This window comes from Channa argus, chromosome 4 (genome assembly GCF_033026475.1).
Source record: "Channa argus isolate prfri chromosome 4, Channa argus male v1.0, whole genome shotgun sequence".
In the NCBI taxonomy this organism is placed as follows: Eukaryota; Metazoa; Chordata; class Actinopteri; order Anabantiformes; family Channidae; genus Channa; species Channa argus.
This window is the reverse complement of record NC_090200.1, coordinates 25,449,952-25,464,432: the sequence shown is the minus strand read 5'-3', so window position 1 is coordinate 25,464,432 and position 14,481 is coordinate 25,449,952.

Here is a 14,481-nt window from a genome sequence, read left to right as displayed (position 1 = left end):
CTGCAGCTACATAGTTTCTACATGAGTCCTATGGTGTGTTATTGGTAGCAATAGGAGTTGGCTTTGGTAAATCAGATGTACCAAACAAGAAATTCGCACCCGTCTTTTCTAGTTACCCTTAAACTCTAGTGAGTCTGCTTCAGCAACTACTCCACTCCACTTTGGTTTTAGAAGACAGTTGTAGCAATCCTATTGCTTTATGACCTCACCATCCGTCCAAACAAGTTCCCATATTTGTACAATATGCACATGCATAAAAAGAAAATCATTAAAATCATGACCGACTGCAATTGTTGTGTGTGTACACATAGGTGTGGAGAAGTGGTTCTGTCATATTTTTTAGTTATTACACTTTATTAATATTTTTATGCTTCTGTTTTTTTCTTTTTTTTCCCACACAAGAGTCCTGTGTAGACACTGAGCATCAAAGCTTTCACACCTCCTCACAGCTGGCCAAGTGCTGCATGTAGAGTGTAATAATGGTGTTGGTCGAGTTGTCAGGTGGGACCCCCGATGGGTTAACAAGCGTAAATGAGAAAGGTTTCTGGTTTCTGGCATCAGAGTGGTTGATTTCAGTCAGAGATCATTTATTTGCCATGTATACGTGTAATCAGATTTCTAATCAGCTTTTTCCAACTGCACATGTGTGTAACAAAAGGCTGGATGAAAGAATGAATGAAAGTAGAGATCATTAACAGGGTGATGCCGCCTCAATTTTAAAGTACAGTCTGCCTAAAGTCTGACAGAAAACTTCACACACAAAGTGCCTTGTACAAATAACTTTTCTAAATTCAGAGAGTTCCTTTTATGCATCATCTTAGTATGTCTTCCTTTTTTTTACTTTCTTTCCTCCTGCGCTGTCACTCTACTGCAACACGTACTGTACAAACACGCTCACAAACAAAAGTACAAAAAAAGGGTTTTCTGCCACCATACAGGTAAAATCTGTGCACAAGGCTTCCAAAATTAGTCAGAGAGGGAGGAGAAATCAGATTACCCTTCTGCTGCATGTATAGAGGGATTTCCAGCCACCAGGTTTCTTAAGTAAATGTAAATGCAGAGAGTATCATTCCTCTGATTACCATCTGAATACTTGTGTCATGCTGATGTCAGTTATACATGGGCTATGTGATGCTGCAAAATAAAGCTGCACATTCAGAAAGGCAGGCAGGAGAATAGAAAGTGATGGCGATCATGACAGTCACACTGACTGGCCCATTAAGCACTCAGATATATCTTGGTTGTGTTTGTTTTGATAGGAAAGCAGTAATGACACAGATGAATGTCTGTCTCTGTTATGGTTCCATTAGCAGAGGCAGTGTAGTTTTCCCACTCACTACGACGCACCACTCTGTGGTTTTCCATGCACTTCTCTGCCCAGAAACCCACTGCCTTCTACTCTGAGAGGGTCTTTCTTACCAGGGGACAGGTTTGTATGATCTCTTGGTATGCTGCATAGGCAAGGCACAGGAAATAAAGGATAAATTACAGGCAAAAAAGAAAAAAAAAAAAACAGACACATTGATTACTTTATGATCTCACTAGAAGACAGTTTTTGCCTGAACAAAGTTAAAGATATAAATATAAAAATGACAAGGAAGCCCAGGTCAGACGCTACAGCTCCCCAGTCAGACCCTGGTGTCAAGATAAATAGTTCTCAAATTCAAGCCATTATACAACTTTAATCTAATTTAAAACCTTTTTTTTTTGTTTGTTTTTTTTTTTTACAGAATACTAGTTCATTTATCTATGTTATTAATTATGAAATATGGTTCCTTATTGGTAACACTTTGATGAAAGACTCCTACGTTGCTGTACATATATTTACATTCACATACTTAGATCCAGCCTACAACACAGTTCACGGTATTACATAATTTTCTAGAAGGAGTCAGTGATTCTGTGCACTACTCCACTGTAGTGCACTGTCTTTTAGTTGTTTTACAGCTAAAGATCATTTTTTTCTATTTTGAGGCTTAACATTCCCATTCTGTTGACCAGTAATTTTAGTAACGGCTCCAATAGCTGATTTACTGATATACAGAGGTCAGTGCTTTGATTTACTTATTTCCTGTAATGCCTGTCTGCTATTTGTTCCTGTGTTTTTCCCCTCTCTTAATGGTTTTTCATAACATTTTTATTGAAGACAACTCTTTCCTGTGTTACAGTATCTGATTGATACTATATTGATACTGATTGTATATTTATACATTTTTTATTCGTTGCTTTTCATTTAATTTCACATCAGTTTTTAAAAATATAATTTTGATAAGTCATTGATAAAGTGATAGATAAAGTGTTTCTGCTTTCAAAAAACTATTTGAAGGGAGGCAATAATGCAAATTGATGGTAATCTGTTAGCTGTTGACTGATGGCATTCAGTCCAGGCCTTAATGACCTGTCAGATGGCAGGAAAAATGAGGTCAAAGGTCATTGGTTTCAGATCAGCGGAGCTCCTTCCCACTGCCACTGTGGTCATCTCTCCCTCTGTGTCTCTGATAAAGACGAACAGTGTTTGTTTTTCGTGTAGTTCTTCATGTCGGAAGTGAAGTCGGCCGTCCTCCAAGAGCAACAACTCGAAATAGAAGGTTGAGATTTGCAAGGGAGTTCTGATGGAAAGAAAACAGATAGAAGATAGAGATGTTAAGAAAACGGCAAAAAAATTAGAACAATCTCCTACCGTGCAGCACTTTTTTTCTGCAATCAACAAGACTATGAGGAATTACTCCACCGAAATTCAAGTGAGCTCAATGAATGTTCTGAATGCTTTCAGGTAAAAATCCACTCAAACTTCCCATCATCAATGCTCCGTCAGAGCCAGAGATGCTTTGAGACTGTGTAGCACCAAAGGACAACGTAAAATAATCTTTTATAGCACGTGATGACTGAACCCATAGCTTGGCATCATCATTCCCCGTCAACCCATTTGTTATTAAACTGGAATGTGTCTGGTACTTTATCATGGCCAACAGTGCTGAGGGGACACTCTGCAGCAGGAGGCCACGACTGAGCTTCAGCCTCACAACCCCTTAACACACACACGCGCGCACACACACACACACACGCTCACACACACACGCGCACACACACACACAATACAAACCTGTAATCACAAGACATATTGAATAAAATGACTCAACACGGACACACACACATATTCACATACACAAGCTGCACTGTAATGCAAGCGCATACAGAACTGATTATGGTGGAGCTGTAAGCTGATAGATGGTCTGAATGCAGGGTGATGTGTGTTTGCACCATGGGTGACAAATCAAAATCATTCAAATCATCAATCATCAAAAGTGTCTCATTCCTTGTTGCATTGAGACGATTCATAGGAGGTGACATGTTAACATCACGGTTATGATGATTGTGCATTCTGCAGAATTTATTAATATTAGGCTATTTGTAAATGTTGATTTTGCAGGAAAAAGCCACAACAGAGGCTGGAGTGGCGAAAACAAGTTTGCCATTTGTTATATACAGTATAAAACATTCTATAAATCATTCTAATTAATAAATAAAAAAACAAACAATTACTAATGAATACATTAGTGCAGTAAATTCCGAATTCTGACTGTAACTACAGAAGGCAATGAAACTAATATTTATATTGTAAAAAATGTTTATTTGTTTACATTTTCTTCAGCGTTAACATCCATATTTACACATCTCCACATGTTCCTCCACCCGATCTGTTGTTTCCCATTTCTTTTCCCTCTTTCCTTTAGTATGTATGTAAGTATTTTTGCGCCTCATTGTGTAACACCAATTAAAATTGATTACATTTTATGAATAATATTTTCTGTAGCTTTTTTCAGAGGGAGTTGAACAGCATCAAAATGTCACTAGATACAGAATATTGTAATCTCTATAATTGTGTGAGTTTTTCTTCTAAGCTGGGTGATTCTGTAGAAGTCTGGTGTTTGAAATATGCTTTTGAGCTTTCCTTCGCTAAGCGAATGTGTCTTGGATATTCAGCATCAGGAACAGCCTAGAAGCTTAATAACTTCATACACTATACACAATCACACCCTTTTTCAGTGAGGCATCACTGAATGTGAAAAAAGGTCTTAATATGTTCAAATCAACTAGATCAGCTGTTTTGCCTGGCAGTGAAATTTAGGAAATCACCCAGGATTTATTAAAACAAAGAATTAATGAGGTTGAGGTGTTTGGGAAAGTTGGTGGAAACATCTAAAGATAATCTGCCACACATTTCTGTCAAACTGTGCAGGACTGCTGCAACTCATTGTCAATGTAGATGAAAAACGTTTGTACATTCTACTTGTAACATTAAAGTGTGACGATCCAGCTGTTTTGGTATTAGGAAAATGTCACCTACAACATCAATTTGGTTATTATGCTAATTTCAATTAAAAAGACAATTTGTCAACGTATCACATTTTATGTATAACTTTTCAGTTAGCTTAGTGCTAACTAGTCAACTGATGCTAACTGATGTGACATGTGCTGTAATTGTTTAATGATTCAGAGTAGAACAGACAGAGTTTTCGAAATTTTTTCTATAATAATAAAATATTGTGTATGAAATCGACACCTTTGCACGTCCTCGAGGTAAGTTAAGTCAGATAGGTCAGCTAATTCTGACATAGCTGTTTCTTAGTGTTGACTTATTTGCCTGGCTGGATCATGTCTTCATGCCTCGTCTCTGCTGGCCTCATGTCAAAGCTAAGTCAGATGATAGTGTAGATGCTCAAATGTAGCAGTTGTTAAGATTAATAACTGAATAAGCATAAATTTAGATAGCTAAGGAAAAATAGAAGATAAAGAAAAGAACAAAGTTCCACTGGTTTATCAGATAAAACCTTTGCAACTTGTGTAACACACTTTTCTGTGAGAACAAGTCAGGAAGCTACTTTTATATTTCTCAAACACTTTAGTTGACCAGCCGCTGAACCCAGCACCCACACACACACACACACACACACACACACACACACACACACACACACTCCTTCGTCCGTCTGATATCTGTTTCGATATTCTTCTCAGTTTTCTTTCCAGAAGTTTCATAGCCAGCTGGGTCTGCTTTGCTCTGACTCCCTGTTAGCTTCTTTATTGTGGTCCTTGGCTCACTGAGTCTAGCTCATTATGAGCAGGTGACAAGGACAAGATGAAGATGGAGGGCAGTGTTAGATCACTGGAGCCTGAGAGGCAAGTAGCTAGTCCACTGTGAAAGCGTGGGAGGATCCATGATACACACTGTGTGTGTGTACGACAGCTAGCTATGGTGTCTAGATGGTAACAAAACTCACATATATTAGCACATGTTAAGCTAACTTATTAGGAAGGTTTATCTAGTTTGTTTAATCTGCAAAACCTTGTAAAAAGAGGTTCTAACTGGAGATAACTAAAATAGAGCTATTTTATTTTAAAGAGGTAGCTATGCTAAGCTAAGCTATTTACCATCTAACTCCAACATTGCACAGTGAACTTCACAAAATGCCAAACTCCTACTTTGCTACAAGATTTTTGTCTCTCATTTAGTGTTGCACGGAGGAGGCTCTTTGTTGATCTGCTATTAGAGTAATTTTGGTGTATTACGAGAAGACATTTGTTCTAATTCTATCGTGCAGTTCCTATTAATTTGTTTTTATTATTTAGTTCTCACTAAATCAATGCTGCCACTAATGTCTTGTTGTGCGTGTGTGTGTGTGTGTGTGTGTGTGTTTAATCAGAAGTTACTATGACTATGACCTGTGTACATCAAAACAGCCTCCTTCACCACCCAGTCACCAGATCCTGCTGTGGCCTTCACTGTTTTACTTTCACTCTTCACACTTTGTAACATTTTACTGTTGTGCTGAGTCTTTTTGTTAATAGTGATTCTAATCCTCAGTGTTTACATGGACCCGACAATTGACTTTGAACTGCATGGATTAGATTTCTTTCCTTCCTTTATTTAATTGGGTTGAATACATTAAAAAGGTAGATCGTACTGTATATAATATAATCATTATAGTATATTATGTTACCAGTGCATTACACAACCTGAAGAAGTGCAGGAAAAAGTGTTGACCTCAGTCTGTTTATTCCCTCTATTTATAACCTTTGTTTTATCAGTACAATATCCTTATGAGACAAGAATCAATTCTGGCTTTGTTAGTTTATATAAAGTCTATTTTATTCTTTTTTTCCATCCCAAAGTCTGCACTTTGTTTGAACATGACCTGCGCAAAGGCCAGACAGTACCTTAATGTTTCCCCACAGCTTAGGGCTAAGATAAATGTTATTATGCAGATTCATAGTTTAAAGTACATGGTTCAAAAACTCAAATTAGTTACATAAGGATAAGGTCGCACCAAAGGCAGCATTTTGTTATAATTGATGGATGATAAGACTATGACTACAGACTGTAGTTACCCAAGTATGTTAAAGGAAACTGATAAATCACTAGTTCTTTTCAGGCTATTTTACCATCAGGCAGTTTCAAGGGTCTGGTGAGTCATATCAAAAGCAATCTAAAGTGGGTCAAATGTTTGGATTTATTTTCAGATGTATATTTATTCATGTCTGCAGCGTCGGTTTGTGTCTGGTGGATTTGGCTGAATATTAAGTACAAAGCAGTGATTTGTTGCTCCAGTATTTGACTCCTAATATATATATATGCACCGGTTTGAAAGTTCTTCCTTGAGCCATCCACTTGAAGACAGAGATAGTATCTTTGAAGAATTGTCTTCAACAGCCAGAAAATAACTTCACGCAGCCCACTTAAGCCCATAGCAACTCAAAATGTGTATTTGTGACTCTGTATATTTCGTCTTCTCTCTCTTTTTGACCTCTTTTTCGAATCTCTGTCTACAAAATCATGTGTCATCAACTCACGTTACTGAGAATAGGTGAACTGTTTGGGTGTTATGATGATTTGGAAAAGTGGAAAGGTGCTGTTGAAACGTCCCATATAACTGAATGAAAAATCAACTCAGATGTCAGACTCACAGAACAGCACTGGCAGCAGTGCAGACAGTTTTAATGTTTGAGTGATGTCAACAATGTTTGGAGATTTCTTTGACGATTTCTTATTAGTACGTTTTGCAGCATTCCCCTTTACTGTAATTAGAAAATGAATAATATCTGAAAAGCTCTGGAGAGCATGGGGTAGCAGGGAGAGGGCGGCTGGGTGGAGCAGAGTGGAATGATTTTGCTAGCATAAGTTGCATATGGTAGCTTTGAATCACAGATTTAATTTTTTTTGTCTGTGCATCTCCCACATTAAGCAAACAACATACAATAAGCTAATTTCTTTAGTGGTGTTTTTCGCTGCAATATTGAGCTTGAAAATGCTGCCTGTTGTCTAAACTAAAGAAAACCTGACTCAACCTCTACTTAACAAAGACAAAGCAAATAAATTAATTCCTACCTCTTCTTCTTCTTCTTACCTAAAGCTACGATAAGTAATTTGTGATGATCCAACCTGCTGTAGCATGAGACAGAATCAATTCTTCCACAGTGTCAACTGTGGAAGAATACATGCAAGGTTGCATTAGAATATAACAATCAGTCAAAACTTGTTTTGCTGCCCCCAGCTGGCTAAAAACATCAATTTGTGCAGTTTTAAATGAACATCAAGTTAGGAAACTGTCAGACAACAATTTTAAATGCTGAATAAATGTATTAATTAATTCTAATATTTTTTATTGATTGAAAACACTATTAATCTTTTAAGAAAGAGATTGAGCTGCAGCAGCAACAGTCAAAAACACCAGAAAAGAATACATCTACAATATCTCATAAGAAGAACAGAACAATAATAATGATAAAACATTAGAATTGGTATAGTCATTATAGGGTGATTTATATTAATTTAACTGGTCGCTAATTAGGAGACAAAATTTAGGATTGATGTTTTAATGTTTTAATGTTTCATGTTTCCATTCAGTTACAACACACAGTTATTTCCAACCCTAATTTTTACTTGTGTATATATGTTTGGGCGTGTGTGTGTGTTTAAAAAAGTTTGTGAAACAAGTTTGCCTGAATACCCATGCACATAATAACTGAGGCATCAGCTGGTGGTACCACTCTCTAAGTCTATTTCTGTTTTGGATCCAGTCCCATATCCACTGGTGAAAACCAAACCCTAAGTCCTCCCTTTTATTTCATTATCATGATGATTGTTTGGCCAGGGTTTACTTAAACATCTTGAGAGAGAACTAGTCAGTTGCGTACAGATTATTATTTGTAGAGAGCATCTCTTTCCACTGCGGGTTGTAAACTTGAGACCAAAATTGACCAAAGTAAACATTATTCAAAGGTTGAAGGTCATGACAGCTGGACTTAGTTCACTCACGTCCATTTTTACCTCTCTTTGAGAAAAAAAGGTTCCATCCCAAATTTGGATACAAACATAGTACTGTTTTTTTGTTATAATAGAGTTGTTGTTGTTTCTACATTAAGCCCCAGTTTCCTATCAGCCATCGGTCATGTTACATGAAACATCTGTCATGTTAACCTGTTTTCTCTGTCTGACCAGAGTGTAACCTCTTGTCATCCTCACTCTCTGAGCTTGTAATCTGTGAGTCATCAAACAAACAGTGGAGGGGAGGGCTTGAGCAGAAATATGCATACTTTTAGCCAACTTCAAATTGCAGAGTGTCCCAAACCTTTTAAGAATTTGTTTTGTAACACCAGTAGCTCATCTTTCCTTATAACCCTGCCTTCATCCTGACACCTCTTAATAGAAGTGTCTTCTTTTTCCTGTGGGAATTCAAACATAAAACAAGTGTTTTCCCGACTGCTGGACTCTAAGTGTTGTATTCTTCTGCTGCAGTATCTCCTGTCTTAGCACTAGAGATGTTTGTTGAAGTTACTCTGGGTGTGTCTTTTAAAGAGCATTTTCTTACTAAGTATAACTGAGACCTACAGCATTAGATAATGGAGAACACAGCGGAAGAGGACCTGGTCTGTCCCTCACACTACTGCATCTCTTTTTGTTTTTCCCATGTTTAAAACATTGACTGTGTTTTATAGGAATGTTTTTAAAAGGAGTTTGGTCAAAACAATACAATAAGAATAATAAGAAAAAAACCTCTTTGTTGATATATCGTTAACCAGCTGTATGTAAAAGACCTCGTCCGTTCTCCTTCATATCAGTAAAAAGCTCAGGGGAGGATAGCGCAGATGCACAAGCACACAAACACACACACACACACACGCACATAAATGCTGCTCACACACTTCTCTGCTCAAATGTGGGAGAGCAGGGAGGAACCATCTGGTCCCTGACTCATCCAGACACAACCTGCAGAAACAAAAGAGGGCTTTACAAACAGAAATATTATTTTGGCACAAAATGCACCTGGCTGAACATGAGTACGTGCACATAAACAGTTTGCATACACACAAAACCAAGTTATGCATCAAAATGAAAATGTAATTTATAAGTATTAGGTGGAGTATTAGGAAACGCATTAATGCATCATTTTAAACTTACAATTTAAATATATGCACCAGTACTTTCCAAGTAAGTTATGTTTTGATTCCAGCTTAGATTTTAAAGACATATAGTTTATGAAAAGTTATGTGAAGCACTACTGGGTTTCTGAGATTGTTTTCAGGCTGTGTTTAAGAAGTCTTTGTTGTAGTTTGTGTTTGTGGAAGAGAGATAAAAGAAGCAGAACCAGCTTAGTGACAGATGCTCCACCTTAACATGAGTCCAGTGTGTATGGAATAACAAAATTTTTCCTGGGTCACTGGGAACTCTGTGTTTCTAGACAGAGCACTGGGGGTAAAGTAGAATAGTTTTCATTTGAAGATAATTTGTTGTTCGTAGAGCAGGAATGTGTTCCATTGGCCATTGGGACCATCAATCTCTTGGTTGACTGGTCAGATGCCTGAATGCTCCTCTGGGATAAGAGACCCGTTAATATGCAGAGTGAAAGGGTGTGTGATTGTCTTCCTTAGGTACATATCTGTGTTTATGCATTCCAGAAGAAGAAATAAGAAATGACAAAAACATAAAAAAGAAAAAGAGGAAAAGAAGAGCAGTAGAGTAGTTTTATTTGTCCCTGTGGTTGTCCACCTGGGTTCTGCTTTTTTCTTCTCTTGAGTTCTATCAGAGATCACACAGCTTATCATGATGGATCAGTGTACATTTATCAGCAAAACACAGAACAAAAGACACAAATACGTCTTTGTTTTCAACAGTCTTTAGCACAGATTTTGTGGCCACACTTTGCTACAGGGCACAAGTGTGTCTCTTTACAGCGGATGGAGCCCATGTTAAGCATGTACAGATTACAAGCATGTTGGTACTGGGTTTTTAAATTGTTGACTCATTTCTCATCGTTTTCAACAAGTTGGTTATTTTCAAGCTTAACGACTTCTGCTCAGCTGTGAAGGGTTTTTTACAGCCGGCAGTTGACTTTTCATAGCAGGAATGCTCAGGTGTAATAAATAACATTAATGGTGTATTTCATGGTAACAATAATGGTATCCATGCCAGTGAGCCAGAGCACTCAGTATCAGAGCCCTGGATCTGGTTCACCTAAATGGAATGCAGCCATTGTTGTTTCTAAGTTTCCAGAAAGGACCCCCGCCCTTTTAGAATATTTGTGCTCATATGTTTCTGTAACTTGATGTCAGTTTTGTTTTGTTTTTTTACATTTAATATCTATTGTTGGGTTCTTTATTTCTGCTTTTTGTCATTTTGTATCTATTTGTGGAAGGTTTGTGTCTACGTTTGGTAATTTTTTTTAGTACATCTCTTTGTGGTCATTTTGAGTGTTTTGAACAGGAACCAACAGTAACTCCAGAGGCTCTGGCCAATGGGCCCCCTGACCTCTTGAGGGCATGGGCCTGTTCCCAGTAGGCCTTTTCCGTAATCCATCCATGAGCACTTCAACAAGCTGCTAACACATAATAGACCTTAAGTGAGTGTAGCTAACTAGCTGCATATTAATTGTTTGACTGTTTGCAGACACAACCTATAGACTCAACACAACATTAGGATTCAGTTGGAGATATGCATCTTTTCACCTGATAAGTCCCTGGCTTTTCATTACTGTGTTCACCAGCTAGATGTTAGTCAAAGCTGTCTGCTGCCTGCTTGGCAGCAACAGTAAAATTGCAGGGTTGAAATCCCAAACATTGAGCTGGCGGTAAAATATCGTGATATAGTAGCAGAATTCTTACGGTGCAGTATCCACTGTTTGAAGACAGGCACCTTTGTTGTGTGTCACAAGCTTCCGTCTGCCACCCATACTGTACTCTACCTAAGGAAGTGTCCAAAGAATACCCGAAAATAAGATGTTAAATGTCTCCATTTAGCTGAGGGGATTTAAGGAGATAAATGATCATTCCTCGGTTGGTACATTACTATGAGTGAAACCATTCACAATATAAATTATTTAAGAGTTTAAAGTCTTGAATGATGTAAAAGTTAAAAGTGAAAAATATATGCACTTAGCAATATAAAAAATTGAAAAAGACAGAATTGGGATTCTGACTGCCGTTTTATACTGGATAAGGCCATAAAAAAGTTGATAGTTGGCCGTCTGTGAGTGTCCGACAGGCTAGTTTTTGTACTTTGTTCTGCACCACCAGCACTACAATAAACTCCATCAGTGGCTTTTCAGCATCTGTCACTGTCTGTCCAGTCAGTTAGGAAACAACTCTGATTTGTGGATCAGCTCAGCAAATCGGTGCACAAGAAGAGACCATAGTATTGCCAGTGTCAATACAATTTGTAACTCCTTGTCAGCCCAAACAAAATCTCCCTTCTGTCAGCAAGAATGACTCCTGTCTAGCCGCTCTCTCCTAGTGAATTTCAAAAACTAAAACATATCAGTCAAACTAAAAACTTAGGGTTATTAGGCTGAAATGGGTATCACAACTTTGTCTGCATTCTGAGCTGTAAGAATTTGCTTGGGGTCTTCCTCTGCAATTGAGTGAAAATTGCAAATGTAAAACACTGAATTCGTGGGCTTTGGCTTGAATCATTAACATGTTGTGAAATTTGACGTCTGTCAAATTTACATTTACATCTGTTTACATTTGAAGAAATGGACAATGTTAATTAGATGATTTTATCAACTTGATTGCATTAACAATTGGACTTGCTACACAGCCAATAGGACAAATTGATATATAATGTACATACGACATCTGCTTGCATGTTTCTACAGATGTGTATAGAGGATAGAATGTCATTCACACGTGCTCACACTTCATTACCACAACAGCTTTTATCCCTACATGTCAGCGACTGTGTGAAACAAGCTATTAAAAAAGCAAACAGACTGTGTGCATGTGTGTGTTAATGTGCACGTCTGCATGTTTATGCACATGTGGACACGTAGTCTTTATTTCCCAGGACTCATGGAGGAACAACGTAGTTTGACACTGATTTTTCTACATGTGACAGGCACTTTTGCCACGGCGCTAAACCTTCCTCCCTCATCGTCTCCTCCTACTAACCTCTCTCTCTCTCTCTCTCTCTCTCTCTCTCTCTCTCCTCTTTTTCTCGTTCCTGACGGAGTTGAAGAGTTGAATCATGGGTCAGCAGTTCTTTGTTCCGAGAGCCAGACTAGATTTCCAGATGGTGAAGTCACCATCTATCTCTGCGCATCAATTTAACACTGAAACACCCAAACTCACACTTACATGCAGACACACACACAGACAGAATGTACACACAAAAACTTTAAATAATGATTTTACTGTCTTTTAAGCAACGTACAAATACACACACATCATGAACAACACCCCACACTGCTGCTGTCTAACTGTACCTGCCCTGTTTCCTGTGACGTACAGAGCCACAGTGTAAAATAAATTGAGACATGTCAGTGCTGTAATTGGTTCCAGGGGAAGAGCAAGATGGGAAGAAAAGTGCTGAGTGGACACTTCCGTTAAGCTGGGGAAAACCAACTTTTAACTGCGATACTCTAATGCTTCAGACACTGTGTGTGTTTAGGTGTGTGTGTTTGTGTCCACTGGTGGCAGTTTGCCAGTGTCTTTGGCCCCTTTTAACATCCATCCTTCTTCAGTGGGAAGAACAAGTCTCAAGAAAACACGTGTCCCAAAATAAAGACATCATATTGAAGCTGGAGGACGTGCTTGAGAAACAAGTTGACTTAATAATGCTGAACACTACATGTGTCCAGCTGTTAGATAGTAAAACATCTGTCCCAGTGGATCTGCAGGTTATTTCCACTCTATCTATCGACGTTTTCTTGTGTTTGTGGACTAACGTAATCTGATTTACAAGATGATCTGTAATTCTTTAGTAGATGCTTGTTAAACATAATTTTCTAAAAAAAGTGAGAGTTTGTGTGTTTGTTTGTTGCCCTGGCCACAACGAAGCTGCCAAAAGCATGAGCATCGGTCAGAGAAAGATAACCTTAAAAAGGCCTACGGTCTTAGATCAGTAGCTTTGGCTTCACTCAGGGACACGCCAACACACATTCAAATGCGCAGAGGGTGAAACACTGATTAGTGTGCGAGGAAGATATGAACACAAAAAGTGAAAGAACAACCCGACACAATTGTATAATTGTTTTTGAGACAAATCAGTTATTAAATGTCATTTTTGATGTAAATAAAAACATCAAAGAAAACAACAGTATGTAGTTGATACTGATATTAACTATTAGACAGTTTAGACTTCATGATTCACCTTCAATGTACAGAGAGTGTAGTGACATTTAAAATAAGAGTATGAAGGTCACAGTTGACCACTATGGGCAATGACCCCACCAAAAACCCTTTCTTCCACATCCAAATCCTCTTTAGACAATATGTCAAGTAAAACAACAAAAATGTAAAAAAAGAATTCATTTTTGCACTTTTCCATGTACTCCTGTTATGTGAATTTTAGAAGTTGGGAGCATGACGATGTTTATTCTGCTTTTAATCATTGTACAAGAAGAAGAAAGATGAATGATCTGATATAACTAAAAGTGTCAAACCTGAACTACTGAAATATGATATTATGACATTTCTGTGTATTCCCTGGAATAGTCTTTCCATTGCTCCACACACACCTGATGTTCATGTTTATGCAGTACATTGCAGTTTCAATCACACTTTGCTTTGTTAATATTATATATTAGCCAAGCATAATTTAAAAAAAATTCAATTAATTTATAGAATTTGCATTTCTTTCTTTGCATAAATTGAAACAGGTGTACTGAAATTTCTTTTTTTTAAATCAATTTTTATTCAATTGAAATTTAGATAGATAGATTAGATAGGTAAGATAGATTAAATTTTTTCCATGATGATTTTGGGCTGATTTTACTTTTCATGTTGTCTTGGTTAATTAGAAAGTGGATATGTATTAATACATAGCTTTTAATGCAAAGTGTTTTCGGGGACATGATTGCAATTTAACACAGTCATGCTGAGCAACTCAGCAAATTCTCATTTGCCCAAATTTGGATGTTCTGGCTGACAAGATGCTAACACACAGTAATTCAAATTCTCAGCTTCAAAATATCCCTTTACACAAAC